The sequence below is a fragment of the Pteropus vampyrus genome, unplaced genomic scaffold (assembly GCF_000151845.1).
Source record: "Pteropus vampyrus isolate Shadow unplaced genomic scaffold, Pvam_2.0 Scaffold58, whole genome shotgun sequence".
Lineage (NCBI taxonomy): Eukaryota > Metazoa > Chordata > Mammalia > Chiroptera > Pteropodidae > Pteropus > Pteropus vampyrus.
Genome location: NW_011888839.1, coordinates 5,629,871 through 5,654,032, shown reverse-complemented (window position 1 = coordinate 5,654,032; position 24,162 = coordinate 5,629,871). Strand labels below are relative to the sequence as shown.

Below are 24,162 nucleotides of genomic sequence, written 5' to 3'. Positions count from 1 at the left end.
GAAAAGAAAATACGAGAAAAGATTCATGGAGAGCCCATCTAGCAGACTAACATTCCACTAGCAAGATTTAAATAAAAGTGAGGAAAGAAATTTTAATTATAAGAGATTTTTTAAGAATGTTGAAGAAAAGTTTTCAGATTGAGTAGGCTACAGGGTACCAGAAAATATATATAAAAAGAGTCATACTTGGAGACATTATCATGTAATACCAAGACTAAAAACTAGGAATAATGATAGTCAATAATTCTAAAGTTTCTAAACTTAAAAGACATGTTATCAACAAAGGAATGAATATCAGACCTAGTACTGGATACCGGAAGACGATGACAGCATTTTTGTAGACAATTTTTAAGTCTAGAATTCTGTAATTCAAATAATCAATTAACCGTAAAAGCAAAATAAAGATGTTTTCAGACAAATAACGCTCAGAACTGAAGAGCAGTTTCCTCCCATGTGATCTTTTAGGAATTACGTGAGCATCTACTCTAGGAAAATAAGGTCAAAAACTGAGGAAATAATGGAATTCTGAAAAAGGTGCACCAATCCTAAAAAAAAAATGCAAAGAAAAATCCTGGAAAAGGGCTGTGTAGCAAATCTAGAGAGGAAAGAGTGTCGATGGGAGCAATTAGAGTTCAAGGAGTAAGGTCTTATGGAAGGAAATGGAGAATTCAGTGGAATAAATGGTAAGATAGGGGATTAGAAGGAAAAAAAAAGTTGTAGTAAGTCAAATAGTGCAAGGATAAAATGAGGAAAGAAGTAGTTCCTTAAAGGAAATTCAGAAAAAGAAAAAAAAAATTATCAGAAGGATCACAACAATACATATCCACTATACCTAGCCTGAGAGGAAGAAAGGGAGCCAGCAAAGGAGAGTGGCCAAAGAGGAAAGATATATATCGCCAAGATATATAAAATTATTTTTTTAAAGTTGTCAACAGGATTAATTACTGCTTAAAGTCAAAGAGAGTGGAGACTAAGTAAATGTCTTTGGGGATTTAGGTGATCGATGAATTGGAAGTAATTTTAGTAACCTGGCAGAGGTGGAATCAGAATGGCAAGTATAAGAGTAAATGAGAAGTGACAAAATGAAAACACTGATGATAATTGTTTTTGTGTAGTAAATACATGAAAAAAGCAGAACAATACATGAAAGAAATATCAGGGTCCAGAGAAAGACTTTTGTCTGTATATATGTTTTTTAAGATAGAAGAAAACAAAACCAAAAATGAAATGTTGATAAAGAGAAAGAGCCCGTAAGAAAGAAATGAGTTAAGGAAATAATGAGGTAAAGGCAGACAAGGATGCACTCGAGACCATGAGTGAAGTTATTAACCTTGGTAAAGAGACTTTTTCCGTGAGACAGGACAGAAGTAGAGGATGCTTGAAAATACAGGGAAAGTTGAAGATATTAAGGAATGTAGGGCTATAAAAATTTCAAAGTCAAATATACGATATGAAAGGTATGTTTCTTTTGGCAGCCCTGAAATTATAAATTGTTCAATGGATGAATATTTTAACTGTTTTCTACATGATGAGATATATTAAGTTTTCATAAAATATTACAAGATGCTGATAAAAGCCAATTTCAAAGATGCAGTTTCAAGGATGTATAGGTTAGTTTATAAAAGGTAATACTACTCAAAGTCAGTATAAACATATGAAATAAAAACTACAGATCACAGTTTTCAGTTTACAGTTTTCATTGGCTAATTTAACTTGAGATCCAATTGGTCGTCCAAATGCCAAGCGAGACTCCCTGATAAGTGTGAGTATGCATATGAATATATGCTTCTGTGTGTGAATGGAACTTGGGGGAAGGAAAATTAGAGGTAGTTAGCTGCAAAACAAATTATTTTAAACTAGCTTTTTGATATCAGAAACTAGGTTTGAGTTCTTATACAAGTAAATCATTCACCCAAAGTTTGGAGCTGAAACATGTTTATTCCTTAAAGCATTGCGTGTGGGAAGGAAAGAATCATTCTTTGCCAACTGTTACCACATGTAACTCTCCAATAGATGTTAGGAAATTGTTTACACTGCATATAATGAGACTAAGAATAACAGTAGCTTAAACAAGAGTTTTCCTCTCACATAACAGACTAGATGGGTAATCCTGGAATGGTTGCTTTCTTGATTTAGTCATCCAGGAACCCACACATTTTCTCTTTACTCTGCCATTTCTAGAGTGTTGTCCTCATCTTATAGTCCAAGATTATTCAAAATCATAACCATATTCCAAGTAGCTGTCTAAAGGAAGAGAAGAAACAAAAGCACGTTCCTTTGGGAACAGGAGCTGAAAGTATACCTATCATTTTCAGTCACATGACTACACTTAGTTGCAAGGAAAGCTGGGAAATGTAGTTTTTACTTTAAGCAACTATAAACTCTGTTAAAAAAAAAAATCAGTTCTATTACTATGAGGGATAGAGAGATATTTGGAGATAAATGTTTCATCCAGATGCTTTTCCTTCTCAATTAAAGCAAATATACTGTTATTGAACAGATAAGGAGAGCCTCCTTTCACTTCTTATTAGAATGAGCTACAGGAAACAGGGTGGAATATCAAGAATATCTTTTCTCTCTGTCTAGCACATAAAAGGTGAGTTAGTAAGAAAATTATAACATAAAATGCTGGATATTAATTATTGTAAGGATTAATTTCTTTTCCTGAAATTTAAACTATTCTTAAGCATGTTTAATATGGTCAAAGTGAAGTTTTCATTCATTCTACCTACAATAATTAATTAAGCATATATCACATAACCTACACTTTGCTAAACATTGTGAAACTTCAAAAAAATATATCTCTAGTCTCAAGGAACTTAGAAGAACTTACAGTTTGAGTAGGAGACAAGTTTATCACAAGACTATTTAAGAACAATTAAGTACTGAGTTGTGAGATACTATATGAGTATAAAGAGTACAAAGTAAAGATAGGCCACTGCTGGTTTCAGGAGATTAAAAACCTTTGTGGAAAAAGTGAAAAGTGAACTGGGCATATAAGAATAAGTAGAATGTATTAAACCTTTCATATGCAATATAAAAGGTTTATTTATAGGATTGATTCTAGAGAATAAAGACATGTTGAATTTAAAAGTCTCAGTTGTGGCTGGTGGTAGCCTAAAGGCTAAAATTGGCTGGCTTATTAGTTTATAAACAGGTTTCATTTCTTATTATTTACTCTATTTTGAATCCACAAGTACCAGCAGAATTCCTAACACAGTAGACACCAAGTGTTTGTTAAATCAATACAATTTTTTTTAGACTCAGTGTTTTCTTTATTATGTGACTAAGGACATATTTTTTATTGAGGTAGAGCTTTTTTATTTAAAAAAATTTAGGTATACTAAAGTGTACAGATCTTAAGCTAACAGTGCGGTATGCTACCTCATGTAACATACCTAAATCAAGATATAGAATATTTTCAGCACTCTTTGATGCTCCAGATGACTTTCCCAATCACCAGTCAATCCCCCAACCCTACTCCAGCCGCCACCTCAAAGGAGCCACTATTCTTACTTATATCAATATAGATTAGTATTCTTGGTTTTGAAATTAATATAAATGAAATTACATAGTATGTCGCTCAACAAATTTTCATGTTGCTGACACCCTAGCCTTAATTTGTGACACTTTTTGATACTTGAAAGATATTTTCCACCTTCTATTTTAAAAGTCTTTTCTTATAAGAAATCACACAAAAGGTGTTTATTATGTAGTAATATACATTAAAAGTGCTTTGATCTTTAAACTTCAAAGACAGATTGTGCTTACTTTTAGGATAAAGAAAGTCAATATAACCTTCATCCTGTACCATTATAGTATAACTTGGTACTATATATATGGATTCTACTCCAATTACTAACCTGTAATGCATTTTTTTTAAAGTTGGACAATAGCTACAGAATAAAATTTGAGTTTCCCAGTAGACTATAAAGCTAGAACTGACCATAAAAGACAAACAAGGCTGAGTAGCAACATTACAGTGATTTTGAGGCTTGGGGATTGGGTAAGCATATAACACTCCCCTAAAAAGAGTAAACTCCCAAAGACCTCCATAAGGAACAGTGAAGTTGTCAAAAATTGTCCCTATATTTTGAACATTCTTTCTTCATAAAAATGTGTTGAGGAGTCATCACTGAGGAACTAGAACAATTATAGTTTAAAATAAAATTTAAAAACATAAAGGTTAAAGTGCCACTTATTAATGTCATATTTCTGTTCAAAATGAATTTTAATTACTGCTTTTAATAGATTTACCTTTTTTCTAGTTTAGTTGCAATTTTTTTTGTTCTTGTTAAGGTATCGGAGAGATCTAGGACTTAAGTAGATGAAACAGACAGGAGACTAAAATGCCAACTTAGAAAGTGCTCAAGATGAGGGCAGTTGAAATCAATCAAATCACAGGTCTGCCAGGCAACTATTATAGAGTCATTCATTAGTCAGGAAAGGTAAGGTTTAAGTCAGGCATAAGATTCTGATTTCATAGGCTTGAGAGGCTAAACTAAAAGCTACATCAAGCTAACTGTAGAATGAAGGTTCATCCATCCATTCATTCAATTTTGATATTTATTGAGCACCTACTATAAGTCAGCAGACAAGACAAATATTGTTTTGGTTTTTACAGGCAATAGCTAAGATTCATTGTACACTTACCTGCTACTTACTAGTCAATGTGCTAAGCATTCTTCCTGGAACATCAAGAGGGCATATCTAGATTTCACAGGTATGGAAATTGAGTTTCTAAGAGATTGATGATCTGGCTGGAAGAGACTGTGTAAAGGCCACTGGGCCAACCCTTTAAAGCTGAACTTTCTTGCTTTTAAAGGCTCTTGCCAATCGTAATGGACATAGTTTCTCAGTGTCTAAAAAAATGTCCTTATATGTTTCAGTTTCTGGGCTGGATACAAGAGCCCCATCTCTTGGCGAGATCTGGAATTTCATAAAGATGACCTGGGGACTGATGACAGATTCGTCCAGAGTTACCTTATCTCTTCTTTATTAAATGGTTTGTCATATAGGATTTCAACATTTTCTAGACCAGAAGAAGGAGCTCATTTTGGTTAAAGCTCTGCCAATTGGTGTTTATTTTACCATTATGAAGAAGAAAGATAGAAAATAAGAACAGGTAATTAATTTTAGTCTATTAGTATTTTAAAAATATATTCATGTTTGCTTAAAAATAAGATCTCCCTAAAAAACATGATGTTGATTTCACTAATACTTCATTTTAAATTTAAAAGCTGGATACAGTTAATGAAAATGAAGTTGCAGATTGTTCTAGCCTGACCAAATCTGAACATAAAGTTGCAGATTTATACAACTCTAAAGAGACCTGTTTAAAAACCACTAAAGTGAATTTTACAAAATAAGTGATGAATATGTGCTCTGTGGGAGAATTTCTTTTTAAAGCTTTCACAAAGCTACAGAAAGAAATTACAAATACATATATAAGCAAAATAAGGTTAACCAATAATTTTTTATTATGTGTGTAGCACTAATTATGTTTTCTTTTATAAAAGCATAAGTTGTATAATACCCACTCATACTTTGAAATTCTGGAAATAGACAACTATATCCTAGCAAATAGCAAGCTTGTGTGTTGAGACCACCTCCTACAGATATGAATAGGTGTTTCTACTGCTCACAACTGACATAAATCCCAGAACTCTAGCTCTCTTCTTCCTGGACATCCCTTGCCCTGATAAGTTTTAGGAATGAAGGCCAGTCCCAAAGCAACAGCACTCTCCTGGCTCTAAAACATCAGTATAACACTAGTTTTTTGCATTTTCCAGCTGCAGAAAACACATTCTGAAAAGTTTTCCTGTGGTTCCCTGGCAGTACCCCGCACTAGATTTGAGATTAGAAGGTTGTACTCTTCTACGCCTCTTCCCAGTAGAGAGTGGGTACTCAGAACACAGTGACAGTCCTCCTAAGAAGGTTCTCTTTTACTTTCTCTGATGCTTTCTTCTATCCTTAATCTGGTTGAAGGTTTAAAGAATCATGTAAGAGATTCTTGAATGCATTCTTTTTGTCAACCTGCATATGGAAGGGAGAATGTCTCATACTCACTTGGCATCTTGGCATCTGTTAGTGCTTCGGCAGAAACTCTGATAGGGAAAATCCTATTCTAAGATCCTGTTAGAAATAAAAGCACAAAGTGGGACATGTTATAGAACCTAGGTGTGAGTGGCATTAGTACATATCAGACCAGGCTCCAGATATTTCTTAAAATTGTGTCAGTTTTATTTCATCTCTATTACTAACATCGTTATTCAAAACTTTATAATTTCTTACCAGTACTGTTGCAGTCACTTGACTCTGCCTTGTTTTTTATCCCAGTTAAATCTTTTCTTCCTAATACCACCAGATTGGTTGACCTAAATTGCAAATATTACTGTGTCACTTATCTGCTTTAAATCTTTCAAAATCTCTCAATAGCTTTGCTCTAGACTTGCTTCTCAAATGTTAGAGTACACGCAAATGACCCAGGAATCTCATTAAAATAAAAATTCCATTTGAGCGGATTTGGAATGTAGCTCCCAATTCTGAATTTCTAAAAACTTCTGAGGTACTGCTGCCACCCCAGCTGTTGCTCCAAGAACCACACTTTGAGTGCCAAGGGCTTGGAGAAGTTTTGGCTCCTTAGTTGTGCCATTCAAAGACCTAATTAAACTTACCTATAGCTCTGATTTTCTCTCTTACCTCTACCTACAGCTACAGGTTAGAGTCTCAGGAAAAAAAAATGATGCTGTTCTATGTCTAGTGTTTTTGTAAAAATTGATATTTTACTATAGTGGTAACTGGGATCTTCTTTCCCCCTTTTAAGGTTCCTTCAGCTCTGGAAAGGAGTCCCTACATTCACAAATTGGGTTAGGTGTTTTGTATTAGTTTGCTGTGGCTGCTGTAACAAATTACCACAAACTGAATGACAGAGGCAAAAAAAAAAAAAAAGAAAGAAATTTATTCTCTCACAATTCTGGAGTCCAGAAGTCTGAAATCAATGTGTCAGCAGAGCCATGCTCCCTCCAGTGTCTTTAAACAAGAATCTGTCCCTTGCCTCTTCCATTATCTGGTGGCTCCAGGAGTTCTTTGATTTATGGCTTCAATCTCTGTGGTCACATTGCCTCTTCCTCTTAGGTCTCAATACTCTCTCTGTCTCATATTTATAAGAAGGCATGCCATTGCATTTAGGGCCCACACAGGTTATTCAAGATGAACTCCTCCTCTCAGTGTCTTAATCACATCTTTTTCATCTAAGTGCATATAATATGCACTCTTTTGTCACATAAGGTGGTACTCACAGGTTCTGGGGATTAGGATGTGGACATATCTTTTTGGGGGGTGGTTACCATTTATCCCATTACATGCCTGTTTTTAGAGCACATGGCATTATGAAAATCATAGCTATCATTTATTTCATTATTTTAGGAAAAATTTCCCTGATTCCTAACATTTATTTAAATGCCCTTCCGCTTATTTTTACATAACAGATATCACACTGTACTATAAATGTTAATTTCCTTCCATGTCTTTTATTTATAATCTATACTTATACATTATGTTGTATGTAATAAGTGCTGCTACTAACTGAGACATAATAGGTGCTCAACATATATAATAAAGATTTTTTTTTTAAGTGAGGGGACTTTCTTATTGTCCACACTAGAATAGGTACTCATACTGTATATTCTCATAGATCACTGAGCTTCTCTCTTTTTTTTTTAGTCACTTATCCTGTTTGTAATTAGGTACATACTTGTGTAATTGTTAGATGTTTGCTCCTCCCCTAAATTATAGACTCTACAAGGGCAGGGACCATGTCTTTTTTCATTGTCCTATTCTTGTTCCTGGGATAGTGCCCAGCACAGGGTATTTGTTCAGTAATACTTATTAAGTGAATGACCAACTGCATGAATGGATCTCTGTAAGAGAAATTAATGAGAGAAGTGGTGCTCTTAGGTTTTAGTTTAATGTCAGGAGTTGCAAAGGGGGTATGTTCTGAGAAAAGAGTAAGAATATAAGAAGGTCTCTTGAAAATTAACTGGAATACTTAAGGATGAAATAGAAAGAAGGCAGCAGGGATGAGGACAGACAAAGAAGAACAAACAGGACTCTTATAATAGTTACCATTTTTCAGAGGTTTATTATGTGCAAGTCTATTAGCCTTTTACTCATTCAAAAGAAAAGTAACTGTACCCTCTGAGCAGCTTCTTCTCTTGTACACAGCCCATTTTGAGAAGATTCAATGCTCTGACATTCCCTGCAAAAGCAAATTTAACTTCAAAAACATTAGTAATGTAAATGCTATCAAGTTTTCTTTGGGAAACCCACCTTGCACACAATAGAGCAAAATTTAAGCAACTTCTTCATTAGATATCTCTATTCTCTTTCAAAATCTTCATCCATACAGGCTTTAGATCTCCTCTCCAGTTTTCCCTTTTCCTACACTGATTCCCAAGTTCCTTTTTTGGAATGAGGTATTTTGTTACAGTAATTTCTCAGTAAAACAGTAAGCATTAGTTCATTTCTTTAGACTTAAATTATCTCATTTGTTTTTAAACAAGGTAAGACATTGTAGAGATATAGAGAAACAAAATAACAAAATAACAGTGTCACACAAGTAGTAAGTGATAGTGCTAGATTCAAATCCAGATATTCTGGTGCCAAAGTCTATGATTTTAACCATAATTCAAACATAACACTTTGATATTGTATTGAAATATCTGTTCTGTAATTGACACTTAGAAAGATCACTTATTTGGAATCACCTAAAAGAATTAATGAATCATAACCTCTGGGAGTAGGACTAGGTTTTACAGTTTTAACAACCTCCCTGACAATTCTTATGCTCATCAACATTTAAGGGACCTCTGCACCAGACTAGTCATTTCAAGAATAAATCCTGTGGTTTATTTATCTTTGTGGGGTTTTTTTTTTATCATGTCATTAGTGAGTAAATATAAAAATAAGTGTGTTGAGTTAAACCAAATTTATTTAAGACTCCTCCTAACACTCTTCAGTTAAGATGGCTTTCAGAATCTGGGATGGAAGTAAACTTCCAAGTAAAGATTAAATGGATTTAACTGTAAGATTTAGAAAGAATCAGAACAGAAAACTTACAAGTTATTAGATTACTTGGAAATCTGGCAATGCATTGTGCTTGCATGGTATTAAATCTAAGCAAAATTTAAGTTAGTTTCAGAGCTTGGACCTCTCTGCTACTTACACTGTTAAATGGTCCCAACTATAATCTCCTCCCTTAGTCTTTGTTTTCCTAAAAGGAAGGGTTAGAGACTTTCCCAAGAAGAGGGATGATTTTAAAAATATTTGACAACCTGGGCACCAAGCCATTGGAATGGACACAGACCCAATAAGAATAAATACTGGCTGTAGTATTTATAGTACAAATAATTTGTGCTATTTATAGTATTTATACTATAAATAGTAAAATATAGTAAAAATACACTGGCTGACAATTGGCCCTGCTCTAGCATCTAGCAAAGTACCCTGAATATTTGTCTCTCAATATATATTTATTTTATAAATGAATAAATGGATAAATGAGTGAATGAATGAATGAATGTTTTTCATATGGAACTAAAATATATGTCCCTGTGGCTTACGTACACTGGTCTTAGTTTCTATAAACCATTATACTTAGTTATATAGAAACTTTATATAGGAATTTATATAGAAACTTAGTTCCTGTAAACCATTAAGAATCTGTAGTGGCTTAAAATTTTTCAGAATGTCCATGATAATATTCTTTTCCCTCATGCTATTTCAGAATCTTACCACACCCCCATCAAATGGTGGCATCTGTGTACTTCCCTCTTGAACCTGGCAGGCCTTTGTGATTGCCTTGACTAGTAGAGAATGGGAGAAAGGCCACTGTGTGACTTCTGAATCTAGGTCATAAAAGATGGTATAGCTTCCACTTGGAGCCCATTCTAATTTGTGAAGAAGCTGTGGTTACACTGAAAGGCCCACATGAAGAGAAATCTCAGGCGAGTTGACAGCCAACACCAACTTGTCAGCCACGTGAGTAGGCCTTCTAGGAGTCGTTGCTCAAGTTTTTGGTCAGGTCTCCCAGATGATACCATTTGGAACAGAGATTAGCCTTCCCCACAGAGCCCTGCCCAAACTACAGATTCATGAACAAAACAATTGATTGTCATTTTAAGACACTAAGTGTTAGAGTGGTTTGTTATGTGTCAATGGATGACTGGAAAAAGATCTTCAGTGGTGGAAGGAGCAGAAAGTAAATGATAAAAACAGGAAAAGCCATTTGTGACTTTTTTAAGTTAAAAATGTGTAATATTTCATTAATTCGGTAATATCCATTTACTATTCATTTTTATTTGAACTTTAAGTTACAGAAATCTAATTCAAACTATATTAGGAAAATATAGGAATTATTGGCTCTTGTGAGTAATGGTTATATTGAATCCAATGGACAAACCATCTAATAGACATGAAAGAAATGGCCTTAAGAGAAAGAGAACTGGGTAATTAAATGTTGTTAGGACTCTTTCTTATCTCTCCTTTTCTCTCTACTTTCACTTTGCTCTCACCCATTATTGCTAGTTTCATCCACATGGCTTGGAACATGATTTCTGGACCCTCATAGACTGGTCTCTGACACTGACCACCTAAGAGACACTAACTCTTTTAGTACGAGTTTGAAAAATGCCACAGAAAGACTTCCAGTGGCTGGCTTATGTCAGATGCCTTTTTTTGGATCTATCATCTATGCCAGGTGGTTGAGGGCTAGGTCAGTTTGTATGTATGTACGTAAATATGTATCGATCACCTTTCAAGCATTTATCTCTACTTAGACTCACTAGGTGAGGGAATCTCATGCTTCTATCATATTTATATTTTAGTGATTCCTAAACATTCCCAGACCTGACCAGATCTCAACTCCAGGATTTTTTTTTTTTTTTCCGAAAATCCAAAGCCAAGTTTATTTGTTCATTTCTTGCATTTGAGGTACTCCTCAATGACATCCTTGGCCTGAGATTCTTTGCTGTAGTCCTTAACCACTATACAACTGCAACCAACCACTTTCCTGAGTTTTTCCTCTCTGTCAATTTTACAGAGGCCTACCCATTCTCCTAGTTTCTTGTTGTCATCAACTTTAATTAGGTTGATTTGGTGTTCAGCACAAAGGGCCTCCACCAACTTGACATACTTAGGCTCATCACAGTTGGATGCAAGCACACACAGATGGGTCTGGCACTTGTCTAAGTCTTTGGCAGCTTCATGAATTCCATGTGCTAGGCCATCGTGGATGAGGGTGGTCTTCAGCACCTCTAGTAAAGCAGTATTAACATCCATTACATCTCCAGCAGCAGTGCCTTCCTCGGTCATGGTGGTGGGTTACAGGAGGAGCTGAATCTTAAAAACACCAAAGCCTCGCCTTTGCTCCGTGGAGGCAGGGAAAGAGCCAGGATCATATATCTAAATGTCTACTTAGCATTTTCACTTGACTGTCTAATAGTAACTTAATCAAGACAGGGTAGGCAGCAATCAACCCTTAAATCTCAATGGATTAATATAACAAATGTTTATTTGCTTGTGCAAAGTTGGCTTTATTTCTGGGCAATTTTCTAGGGCAACTGTTCTTTATGGGACAACTCAGTCATCCGGACTGAGGGAGCCTTCATCATCCTGCAGCTGCACCCTCTGTAACATGCAGCCTCCTGGTAAATGAGGCAGGAAAATAGAATGCTTCACCTGGGATGTGATACCATCACTTCACCTTAGAACCCATTAGCTGAAACTGATCACACAGTCCCGGATAGCTATAAGATGGGGGAGGAAGTATAATTCTCTGTGTGTCCTGGAGAGAAGAATAAGATATGCATGAGTACTAGAAGTCTTATTCACAAAGAGGCATCTTTTTAGTGATTTCTATTCTTACCACTTGTCTCCCATCTTGGCTGTATTAGTTATCACAATAAATGAGATTCATTCAGTTTCTCAAACTAAAATCTTAGAGTCATCCTCAACTCCCTCAAAGACCAAATCATATTCATCTGAATAAATGTTTGGTCCTGTCAGTCATCTCTACCTTAAAAATGTACCCAAACCCATAAAAAACAAAGAAAATTTGTTGAAACATTCCATATTAAAGGAGCCTAAAGAGATATGATAACTAAATGCAATTCTAGATCCTGTACAGGAAGGAGACAATAAGACATTGCTGGGTCAACTAAAAAGATTGAAATACAAATGGTAAATCAGATAAAATTAGTGTATCAATGTTAAATTTACTGAAATTGATAATTGAGGTAACATAAGGGACGATCTTTATTCTTAGGAAATACACACTGAAGAATTTAGAAGAGCCATGATGTATGATGAATATAACTTACCCTCAAATAGTTCAGAGAAAAAATCTCTCTCTCCCTATCTATCTATCTATCTATCTATCTATCTATCTATCTATCTATCTATCTATCTATCTATCATCTATCATCTACCTATCTATTGGGAGAGAGAAAGAGAAAGGAAGGCAAATGATAAAGCAGATGGGGTGTAATATTAACAATAGGAGAACCTGGTAAAGAGTATATCTATAGATATTTATATCTCCAGAATCTAACTAGACCTTACCACCCAGTACACAACAACCTACCTCAAGTCATTATCCTCATGACTCTGATTCTAGTCTTGCTCACTCTACAGTCTTTTTACCACATAGCAGCCAGATTGAGCCTTTAAAACATAAATAAGATCATGTTACTACTCCATTCAAAACTACTCAATAGCCTCTCATCACATGTATAATAAAATCTAAAGACCTCAATAGTCTATCATTTTGATCTTACCTTCTACATGCACCCCTCCCTCCCTCTCTTTGCTCCAACCATCCTGCTTCTTTGCTATTGTTGAATACACCAAACATGCTCCTGCCTCAGTCACTATAAATTTATATTCACTGATACTGATTTTTTTCTAGTATGGCTCATATAAAAATCTTTTATGTTATCTAAAATAAATTTTCAGGATTTTGTATTTTACCATAAGATTGAAAAAAACAATAGAGCATAAAAACAAATGAAAAGTAGGTCATAGCTAGCAGCCAAAGCAATATAGTGGCAATGAATCTGAAGATATAAACAATAAAAAGTAACCATTTTTTAATCAGAATCTTATTTCAGTGTAACCTGCCAGAAATTGTAGTACTGTTATAAACAATTCCTGTTACTTTATCTTTTTAGAACTGATGTTTAAGAAGTTCTTATGGGAAAGTCTATATTTTTAATAAGCATTTATATTTCCTCAAAATGAAAAGTCTATCCATGTATTTAATCTTTTGTTATTATATTTTATTGAAGTTATTTGTTGGAAGAATAAATAATTCTCAAGGGAAACAAGTACATATTGTGAATAGTAAAATAATCATATCTGAATGTTTCCATTGAATGTGCATTAATTTAATAAAATTGCACATGTAAGCAGGCCTTTATCAGTCTCCTACTATAAACTCAGGGGAAGGCAAACTACTTTTAAGGAATAAAAGGTAAGTAAATGAATAATTAGAATTTAATTCAGTGCAGAATTTAAGAACATTCAAATTTGAAACCAAAAAATGACATACTAGAAGACAGAGAAAGGGCAAAAAGTTACTATTTGGAGGGGGTGGGTGGTTCTCAGCAGGAATGCTGAAGATTAGAGACAAATTTTAAATCCCAAACTGGTTCTTTGCTATTGCAGGAGGGGAAGAGCAGGACTGGGGACTAGAGGTAATTAGGAGGTCATAGAGATTTACCTGGAACTCGCTCTATTTTAATCTCTGGACTGATGTCTCCTTATATGTCTATTGAATGATTTTTCTTGTTTTTCCTTATTTTAGATACATGAAGTTACAGTTTAATTTCCCAAAGTTACTAGATTCTTTGAAATGCTTTATTTTAGAAGTATCACAGTGAAATACCTGATCATTTTTAGTGGCTCTGTGAATTGGACTGACTGTATGTTCTGTGAGCTTGTGCACTCACATCAATGAATTAAAAGTTAAATATAAAAAAAGAATGTGTGGAAACACATTTTGTTTTAAGAAATATGATTAATTTTCCAAGCAACATTATAATTCCAAAAAATAAAATATAATTCACCATTCATCTTTTTTTCAGCCTTTTTTATGAACTATATTTTTTGTTTCTCCATATTCTCTTACCATTTTTGCCCAGATGATTACAAAAATTTTACCTAGTTGTAGCTATGGGTTCATATTTTCATATTTTTAATACGTTTATTTACTTGACTTCGTAGTATTTTAAAATATCATTTTAATCAGTACATAATGTTTTATCAAGTGAGTACACAGTAATTAACCATTTCATCATTTATGAATATTTAGGAGTCATGTATATTTTTAATTTTTTTGTAGTGTAGGGATTGTTACAATACAAATCCAATCTATGCAGTTTGAATTAATTGCAGTTTAGTAAATAACGAGTTGGTTAAAGCAGGGTTAGGAATTCTATAGAAAGCTATTGACCCAAAGGAAAAAAATTGATTGATTATCATATATTATTATTAGTGAATATAAAATATTTAATTATTTTAAAAATTCAGAGCAAGAAAAATAAACATTATGAAATAATTATGAAAAATACTCTAAAGTATACTTTGGTTACATAAGGCATTTCATTAATGAGGAGCAAAGAATAAAGGGAGGCAGGCAAGAGAGAGGTGGAGATAGGAAGACGTAAGAAGATGGGCATACTGGAAGAGAGACATTTCATAAATGAGTGTAACCTCTGATAGGTGAGTACTGTAACCTCTGCTTGTTTTTCCTATCTCATCATAGCTAGAGGATTGTATCCATTATCCATAGATTTCGACCTATTTGACTGCTGGGAAGATGTGTCTTTGCAAAGAGGAAATTGGAGGGGTCCTAAGTAATCAATCAAGTCAGCTGCTGTCACGTTAACTTTGCACCCTAATTCTTGCCCCTGATGTACTGTCTGGTTGCCTGTGCCTGAGTCCTACCCCTGTCTCTAAGAAGGGTATTCTAGCTACTATGAAGCTGAGCTTCTTCTTCGTTTTTTGTTCGTTTGTTTGCTTGTTTCCATCCTATCCCTATGAATAGATTTCTATTATTGGGTTCAGGGTCTTTTGGATGATGAATCAATCTCTGTTTCTTTTGTTATACTCTGTAGATCTACTGGATATTCCATCTATTGTTGAATTTTCCTGATACTGTAACTGACATTGACCTTCCCTGACCATGTCAGGTTGCTCAGGTCTAGCCTACACCTCTGCCTTGCCTTTGGATGGATGTTTATTCAGTCTCCAGATACAGGTCATCTTGGTCTGGCCCATCTCACTGTCAGTCAAAATGCAGAGGCAATTCAACAAGGCTCTGTATATAGTGGTGCTTAAAACTGTCTGAGCAGTATGTTCTAAACATTTAAAAATATTAAGCAAACTTTTTGAACCTTTTTAACAATGGTTTGTATGATAAACTATATTATTTAGCAGAAAGTCAGTTGCAAGAGCTCCAGAACTGGATAGGATCATTCAATAACTTATTTAAAAATGATATACAAAAAGCTTTTGTACAAATGTTAAGAATCAAGGGAAAATGAAGATAAGCCACATATGAGGGAAGAACACAGGATTTAAAATCTGAAGAATAGAGTTTGAGACTCTGCTCTACCCCCATTCTCACTGTGACACTGGGTGAAAGACAACCCAAAGGCCGTTTCCTCATCAACAAATTGGTGATTATAGACATCTAAAAGACTAAGGGAGGATTAAATTGAATAATATAATGGGATTTTTGATAGTTTATACTATATAAGGTAAGATCTCTCCTATATACAAGCCTTGTAAAACAGTCCGAAGTATACATGAGGCACATTCCAAACTTGTAGGCTGTACCCTAGTCATTCATTTATGCCTTAAATCTTTTTTAGCCTTTCAAAAATATACTCCCTATACTAAGTGGCTCACCACCTGGGTTGAACCAGGGTTGGAGCAAAATTTTTATAAGTAGGATTATAGGGCAAAGGTGAATAATCTCTTGAATGATTTTACTTGTAAATGCTTAGAGTATTGTTTTGGATCAGATGACAAATTAGATTCAAAAAGTCGATTAACTATATAGTCTTATTTGCTCTGGGCATTACGCCGAGATATAAAAAGGAAGGAAAAAAGAAAGATCTAATCCGTCAGGTATTGATTGTTCTATGAAGGGATTAAAAAACCACTGGGAGGGGTACTTTTCTGCACCTAATTTGAAAGCCTAAGAGTCCAAAGACATACCCCTCTTTCTCTTTATTCACTCAGTAAACATTTCTGAGTCTTTACTCTCTGCTCTGTCTTGTGTTAGATTCCAAGTATTTAAATGCATAGTCTCAGCCCTCCAGGTATTCTGTGCCTGACTGGGAGCCGCATATGGAAATCACAGTACAAAGTGCCAATCAAGATATGCACAAAAGCTATGAAAGCACTGAAGCAAAATCATCAGTTTTAGTTATTGGAGAAATGAAGACTATTCTGGGTCTTAAAAAGTGATCCTGAGTTCACTAGAAATCTAAGAATTTTCCAGGTAGATGAAACTTAAGCAAAAACATAGGATGTGAAGAAATTACGTGACATGAGAATTATGTGAATATAAGATGGGAGAGAAGGAGAAGGTAGGGATTGGAATCAGAGAGGTAATTTAGGAACTTTGATAGTCTTAAGTGATTAGTCAACAAACTGGCCCACAGGCTGGCCTACCACCTGTTTCAGTAAATAAAGTTTCATTGGCACACTGACAGACCCATAGTTTAGGTATCATCTACAGCTGCCTTCAAGCTACAACAGCAGACTTAAGTAGTTGCAAAAGAGACCATATAGCCTACACGCATAAAGCATAAGGCCCTTAACGGGAAAAATTTGCTGAATCCCAGCCTAGGTAATAAAAGAACAGAGCTAAGGAAGTAGTATGAAATGGAGAGAAAAAAATTTGTGAAGCATTTAAGAGAATTTTTTTTCCAAAGCATATATTTATTATTATTTTTTGCTTTTTATTACTACATATTCCTATAAAAGTAATGCATACTTACTGCAAACAATTTAAATAATACAGTATGTATAAAGCAGGTAGTAAAAAAAAAACAAAAACAAATGTATGAAGAGAAAACAAATGTCCTCAGAGACAACTATTGTTAACAGTTTGAGATACATTTTTTTTCAAGATTTTTCCATGCATATATATATTTATTTATATTCATTTGTTTTGTTTTATAAGTAGAGTCATTTTACACAGACTATTCTATGCTGGTTTAGTGCTTAACAGTGTAGCACAGACCTCTTAATGTGTTATGATATCTATCTCATGCCCTTAAACAGTTTTATAGTTTAAACAGTTTTTTGTATAAAATTCCAATTTAATTATTCATTCATTCTATAGTTATTTATTGAGAAATGTAGTGTGCATCTATGCAACTGTCTACCTAGTAGCCCCCTACACATATCTTCTGAGAACGGTCCCTCGCCCCATCCATTTGTGTACTATGATGACCTTCATACTAGTAGAATTTAATCCTGTCTCTTGGCTTCAATTCTTTGGTTCAAGTGTGGTCATTTAAAACAAGTCAGTTATGGCAGAAATAGCTAATTGTAACTAAAATTTGGGCCTTCATATCCATTACATAATTGGAGAAATTGAGACACAGATCAGATAATGTCCAGATATTAGAATGTGTTTTGCAGAGGCTGCTAGCTGTCCACCAGAAGTTTTTCTTCCTTTCTTACTAGCTATTTGGATAGGCTACATTTCCTAAATTCTTGCTTATATGTGGTCAAAGTAAATAAATGTTACTTTGCCAAAGTAAGGATAAATTGTGAGTTGAAGTAGTACACTCCATTATGTTAGCTATCTTCTGCAGGTTATAGCCTAAAAGAACAATAAACATTTTTTAAGGGAAAAACACACTCCTACCTGTCTGCTGTACTCTCAATACTCCACTAGAACACTATGTCACTTCTGATACCAGATGTGTGAAGTTTCCACACGTCAAGCAATTCAACACCAGCTGCGTGTCTTACAATTTCACTCAATTCTGATTTTATCTACCTGGAGATAATGTCGGAGCCCACAGATTAAAGATTTAATTCTACAAGATTGCCTTCCCCATACACACTTCAGATGCCAATCAAAAGGTCACATTGTTTGCTTCTGACCAACCACAACACTCTCCTCGGGTTTGATTAATTTGCTGGAGCAGTTCACAGAACTCAGGAAAACAATTTGCTTACTAGATAACTATTCTTTTTTTTTTTTTAATATATATAAAAAGATAAAATTTAGGAATAGCCAGATGAAAAAAATGCAGAAGGCAAAGTATGTGGGATGGGGCACAGAGCTCCCATGCCCTCTTGGGGGCATCTCCCTCTCAGCATCTCCAATATGTTCAACAAGCCTGGAAGCAATCCAAACCCAGTCCTTAGGTTTTTATGGAAACTTCACTACGTAGGCATAATTGATAAAATCATTGGCCATTGGAAGTTGAGGATTGGAATTGAAAGTTTCAACACTCTGTTCACATGGTTGGTTCCCCTGGCAACTAGTCCATATTCTTAGATTAGCTTTCAAAATATCACCTTATTAACATAAGCTAATGTGTGGTTTTATGGGGCTTGCTATATAACTAATGGAAGACACCCATTTCACCTTTATCACTTCGAAGCTATTTCAGGAACCGAGGACAAAGGACCAAATATTACAACAAAAGATGTCTCTATGGTTCTTATATAGGAAATTACCAGGATATTAGTAGCTCTATGCCATGAACAGTGGATGATGACCAAATATATATTTCTTATTACAAATCACAGTATCACATTTTATTATCTCACATGGTTTCTGAGGTTTGTGAATTCAGCATTGGTTCTACAATGTGGTTCCAAATCAGGGTCTTCCATGAGGATGCAGCCAGGGTGGTAGTGAGTGCTGTAGACATCTGAAGGGTTGGCTGGGGCTGAATGTTCTATTTCCAAGATAACTCACTCATATGGCCTTTGGTAGTATAGCTCAGTTTCTTACTACATGGACCTTGCAAAAGACCACTTGAATGTCCTTATAACATGGAAACTGGCTTTCTCCATAGCAAGTGGCCCAAGAGAGGAAGGCAGAAGCTACAATATCTTTTGGGACCTGGCCTCAAAGTTATATGCCACCATTGCCACAATATCAAATTGGTTACACAAGTCAGCAATATTCATACCTACAAAAAGGCATGAAAACTAGAGGTAGGACTCATTGGGGGTCATCTCGGAGGCTGGCTACTACAGTTCTGTAAGAGAGAAGCTAGGAGTTTCCTACAGCCTCTTTTCCTTCTTTTGAGTAGAAACTGGATGTGAAGACTCACTCTAGAATATAAAGATGATGACAAAGCCTTATGGTTTGCAGAGCCACGAGATGGAATGATTCTATACCCCTGAATCAGATTCCTCTAATCAACAAAGAGGAGGCCTGGACATCCTCTAGGTAACAGTGGTCTCGTGATACTGTTTCTTGATGTAATATTGAATTGATTTTGGAGTGGCCTCCCCTTGAAGACAGATGTTGATTGTCTTTTTAATAGAATGTGATATTTGATATTGGTAGACAATTCTCTATGACATTTTCATGTTTTTGCTTGGTACAGGTTTTCAAACCAAAAGAGCATGTCTGAATAGCAAAGACCTTGGAAGCTAGAGATTTAGGGACTTGTTTCTTCTGTAGACATTTGTTTATTATAAGATAATAAAGGTAAAGACCTCTGTTTTCTCGAGAAGATTGTTTATACTACAGAATAAAAGACTTCTCTTTCTCTCTAGAGGGGAGAATGGTCGTATGTGCCAGCATCTCCTATATAAGTTCCAAGACTTATAATTTTGAGATTCCTCTCCTGTTATGCACCCCTGCTGCACACACAGGTAGTATCTGGCTCTTGTTCATGTTGCTACCAGAGGACGGGGCTGGAGGAAATGGAGCTGAGATGCTACTCTGGCTGTGTTGGCTGTAAGTAACAAATTTTCTCTTATCCTGAAAATCTTGCTTCTAGTCCCTATCTCTGTCTCTAACAATGTGCAGGCTAACTTGTTAGCTTGCAAGTAGGGTAAGGTCTCTGACCTTTTAAGTTTCTGATTTAACAATTAAGAGCAACATTATGCCAATAAATTAGACAACTTAGGTGAAATGAACAAATTCATTCAAAACCACAAACCACCAAACTCATTAAGGAAGAAACAAATAAATAGAATTAGAATTTTATCTATGAAAGAAATAGAATTTTCAGTTAACAGCCTTCCTACAATGAAAACTCCAGTCTCAGATGGCTTGACTGGTGAGTTCTTCTAAACATTTAAGAAAAAAATAATACAAATTTTCCACACATTCCTCCAGAAAATTAAAAGGGAAAGACCTTTTCCCAATTTATCCTATGAAGCAAAAGTTACTCTGATACCAAAACAAAAGACATCGCAGGAAAAGAAAACTACAGATCGCTATTCCTCATAAACATAGATGAAATTTTTAAACAAAAAATTTTGCAAGTATAATAGAAATACATAAAAAAGATAATATATCATGATTAAGTGGGGTTTATGCCAGGAAAGTAAGACGTAAGACTGATTTAACATTTGAAAATCACTGTAATTCACCACATTAAGAAACTAACAAGAAAAATAATATGATTATTTCAATACACAGAAAATCATAGGAGAAAACATTGGGTTGCATGATACTTTCTTGGATATGACACCAAAGGCACCATCCACTAACAAATTGAATAAGTCGAACTTCATCAAAATCATTTTTGCTCTACAAGACACATTCTTAATGAGTGAAAGAAAAGCCATAGACTGGGTAGAGAATATTTGCAAATCATACATTTGATAAATTTTTTATAGCCAGGAAATGTAAAGAAGTTTCAAAACTAAAAGGTAAGAAAACAACCCACAGGAATTAACAAAAACATTTGAAGACACTCCATTAAAGAAGATTTACAAATGGCAAATAAGCACATGAAAAATGTTCAACATCATTAGCAATTAGGGAAGTGTAAATTAAAACTAATACACTCCTAAGACCGATTTTGGTAAAGATGTTTAGGAAATGAAACTCTCATACTCTGTTGATAGTAATACAAAATGGTATAACCACTTTTGACACCAGTTTGACATTTCTTAAGAAGTTAATCATATACCTTCAGTACAATTCAACTGCTTCATTTCTAGGTATTTACCAAAAGAAATAAAAACATGCCCGCACAAAGACATGTACGCAAGTGTTCATAGCAATATTATTTGCTGTAACTAAAACCTGGAAACTGCTCAAATGCCTATCAAAAGGTGAATCAACAAATAAATTATGGCATACATTACAATATATATGAGCAATACAATTAGAATGCACTTGGTGAAATCAACTTCTTCAGCAGAGGAAAACATAGGAGACAATAGAGTATAAAACAATGAAAAACAAAACAGAACAAAAAAACCCAACAGAAGCTTTTGAGAGAAGCTTATGCTAACAAAAGGCTGTGAGCAGTTACAGGAGTGTTTACTTCAATGGAGAATGCCAGTAATGGAATTCTATGTGGCTGGAAGGCCATGTAACTAAGGCAGGGACCTACTGTATATCACACTTTCACATAAAAATGATATGTGACATTGAGATGTGCTCATCTGGGAGCATTCGGTCTACTGTCATGTCTATTTAATATCTGGTGTTATGGGCTTTTATTTCAATAATCTCGTTTCTATATTGCGTTCATTGAATTTAGATGTGAGGAGATGGTGAGGAGTTGAGACTTGTCAGTTTTTCAGAAATGATGCCCTTTATAAGTAATTCAAGCCTTCTGTGGCAGAAGTGAGTTGAAAATAATAATTTTTGTCATAGTCTACTATTTACTTGAATTATGGGATTTCAAGAAAATGACTAAATATTATCTCGCCCTTTGAAATTTTGATTATCTAAGTAACCACTATTAATCATGCTTTAACTGTTCCAGTCCTTAAATCTCCAAAATAAAACTCTGCTCCAAATGGTGTAGTCTAGCATCAAATATCAGAAAACATTTTCTGAGTGCAGGGTGTTTCCACTTAGGTAATATGAAATCCAATGCAGACTTTATCTTATATACCATAATTTCCTTGCCTTGAGTTTGAACATGACATTTATGAACTAAATTCCTTTATAGAGCAGTTAACATTTTTGGTTCCTTCCCTGTCAAACCAATTACACACTTTTCTTCTACATGCAAAAGATAAGAAAAACTCCAGGTAGCCTAGACCTGCCTCATATTGATCCCATTCAATGATTTGGCTATTAACTTTCTAAGGAGTTAGGAAATTAGGAAATAAGGACCAGAAATTGGTTTAATAATAGCATCCCATAGTATTTCCTGGTACTCCTTTGTCAGTATTTGTGCTTAGTTTTTGACCACCTGCTTTGTTGCTGGCTTTTTAATGGTCTGTATTCCAGACTTGTTGGTTGATGCACTCTAACGTAATCCCCTGGGCTCTGGTGTATCTCTTCCTCTGAAAACCTAGATCATGGTCATAATTCAAATTCAGAGAACTTGTTTCATGTTATGAGGAAAACAAAGGAAGCAGAGAAAAAAATTGCAGGCAAACATTTTGAAAATAGATACCATGAATCACAGAGAGTATTTGGTGAGGTCACATGTAATTCTCTGTAAAGTGTTGCCATTAAAGAACAAGTAGAAATAGTGTCCTACTTAGTTTAAATCCATTGACCTCTTCCTGACAGGAAATTCAAAAGCAATTAATTCCAGGAACCTTCAGCAGAAGAATCTAAAAGTTATATAACCACATATGTGGCTAAAACTTACATGTTGAATTCAGATAATAGCATTTCTGGTCAAATAAATTTAAAGAAATATATGCTGAGCATCTACCATAAGAAAGGAACTTGCAGAGATAAAAATGATGTATATGATAAGATAGTTGCTTCAATCAATGTACTTTATACAGAGAAATGTAAAAAAACTGTTATCTTAACAGCAGGCATCAGAGTTCCTTTGATTTTTATTGAGAAAATGCTTTGATGAAACCACCTGACATGGAAATGAGATCTTAAGGGCATGGATTATCAGAAGTCAAACAAACAAAGGGAAAACCTTAATTCCTATTTATTAGAAAGAAACAAGAATTTGAGGGTAGGAAGATGAGCTCATAGAGAGGGAGAGAAAAAAGAGTAGGTGACTATTTTTAAAAGCAGAGATGTCTAATGTTCTTTATCCCGAAATGTAAACTCCCTGCTCTGCCTCCCCAAAATTTAGTAAAGTTTTGAGAGTCCTGTTTTATAAATTGAGAAGGGATGCCACAAATGGATTTGCATCAGTTTCCTATTGCTGTTGTGAGAAATTATCACGAATTTAGTGTCTTAAAACAATACAAATTTAAAATCTATTTCTGGAGGTCAGAAGTCCTAAAATAGGTCCTTTGTAGCTAAAATAAAGGTGTCAGCAGGGCTGGTTCCTTCGGAAGGCTCTAGGGGAAAATGTGTCCCTTGTCTTTTCCAGATACTAGAAGCTTCCTGCATTCTTTAGCTCTTGACTCTTTCTTCCATCTTCAAAGCAATAGCATCCCATTTCAAATCTGTCTTTTTCTCTCTCTAACCTCTGCTCTTATCATATCTCCGGTCTCTGACACTCCCTCTACTGCTTCCCTTTTTCCCATATAAGGACCATTGTGATCACATTGGATTTACTTATATAATCCAAGATCATCTCTCCATCTCAAGATTTTTATTCACAATTGCAAAATTCCGTTTTCCATACAAGGTAATGTATTCACAGGTTCTGGGGATTCATATGTTATTATCTTTGGGGATCCATCATTCTGTCCAGTGCAGGGATCTTGTGTGGAAGGACAGAGAGTGCAGGCGGAATAGTGTCTTGATCTCTAAAATGCACCCATTCAGTGGGAGCTAGGGGCTTGAAGCAAGAGGGGATCAGGACAATGTGCCTTTCATAGTTTTTGAGAAAGGCAATAACAGGACCATGATATCTGTGCTTTCAGAAAATAATTGTGACATAATAAGAAAAATAAACTGTAGCCTAAAGATAAAAAACAGAATAGTTAAGTAACAGTTCAAGAGAACAATAGGTTTATAGCAAAGCAGTACATGATTAATCGCCA

General features: G+C 34.9%; 1 long non-coding RNA gene and 1 pseudogene across 1 annotated transcript; one reads left to right on the top strand and one right to left on the bottom strand.

The window, feature by feature from the left end:
• Nucleotides 1-5,526: 5,526 nt before the first annotated feature.
• LOC111740111 lies at nucleotides 5,527-23,523 on the top strand. Its single transcript, XR_002780465.1, has 3 exons — nucleotides 5,527-7,028; nucleotides 11,824-11,826; nucleotides 23,509-23,523. It is a non-coding gene; the product is annotated as an uncharacterized LOC111740111 (long non-coding RNA).
• Nucleotides 10,932-11,388, bottom strand: LOC105292491 (annotated as a pseudogene).
• Nucleotides 23,524-24,162: the final 639 nt, after the last annotated feature.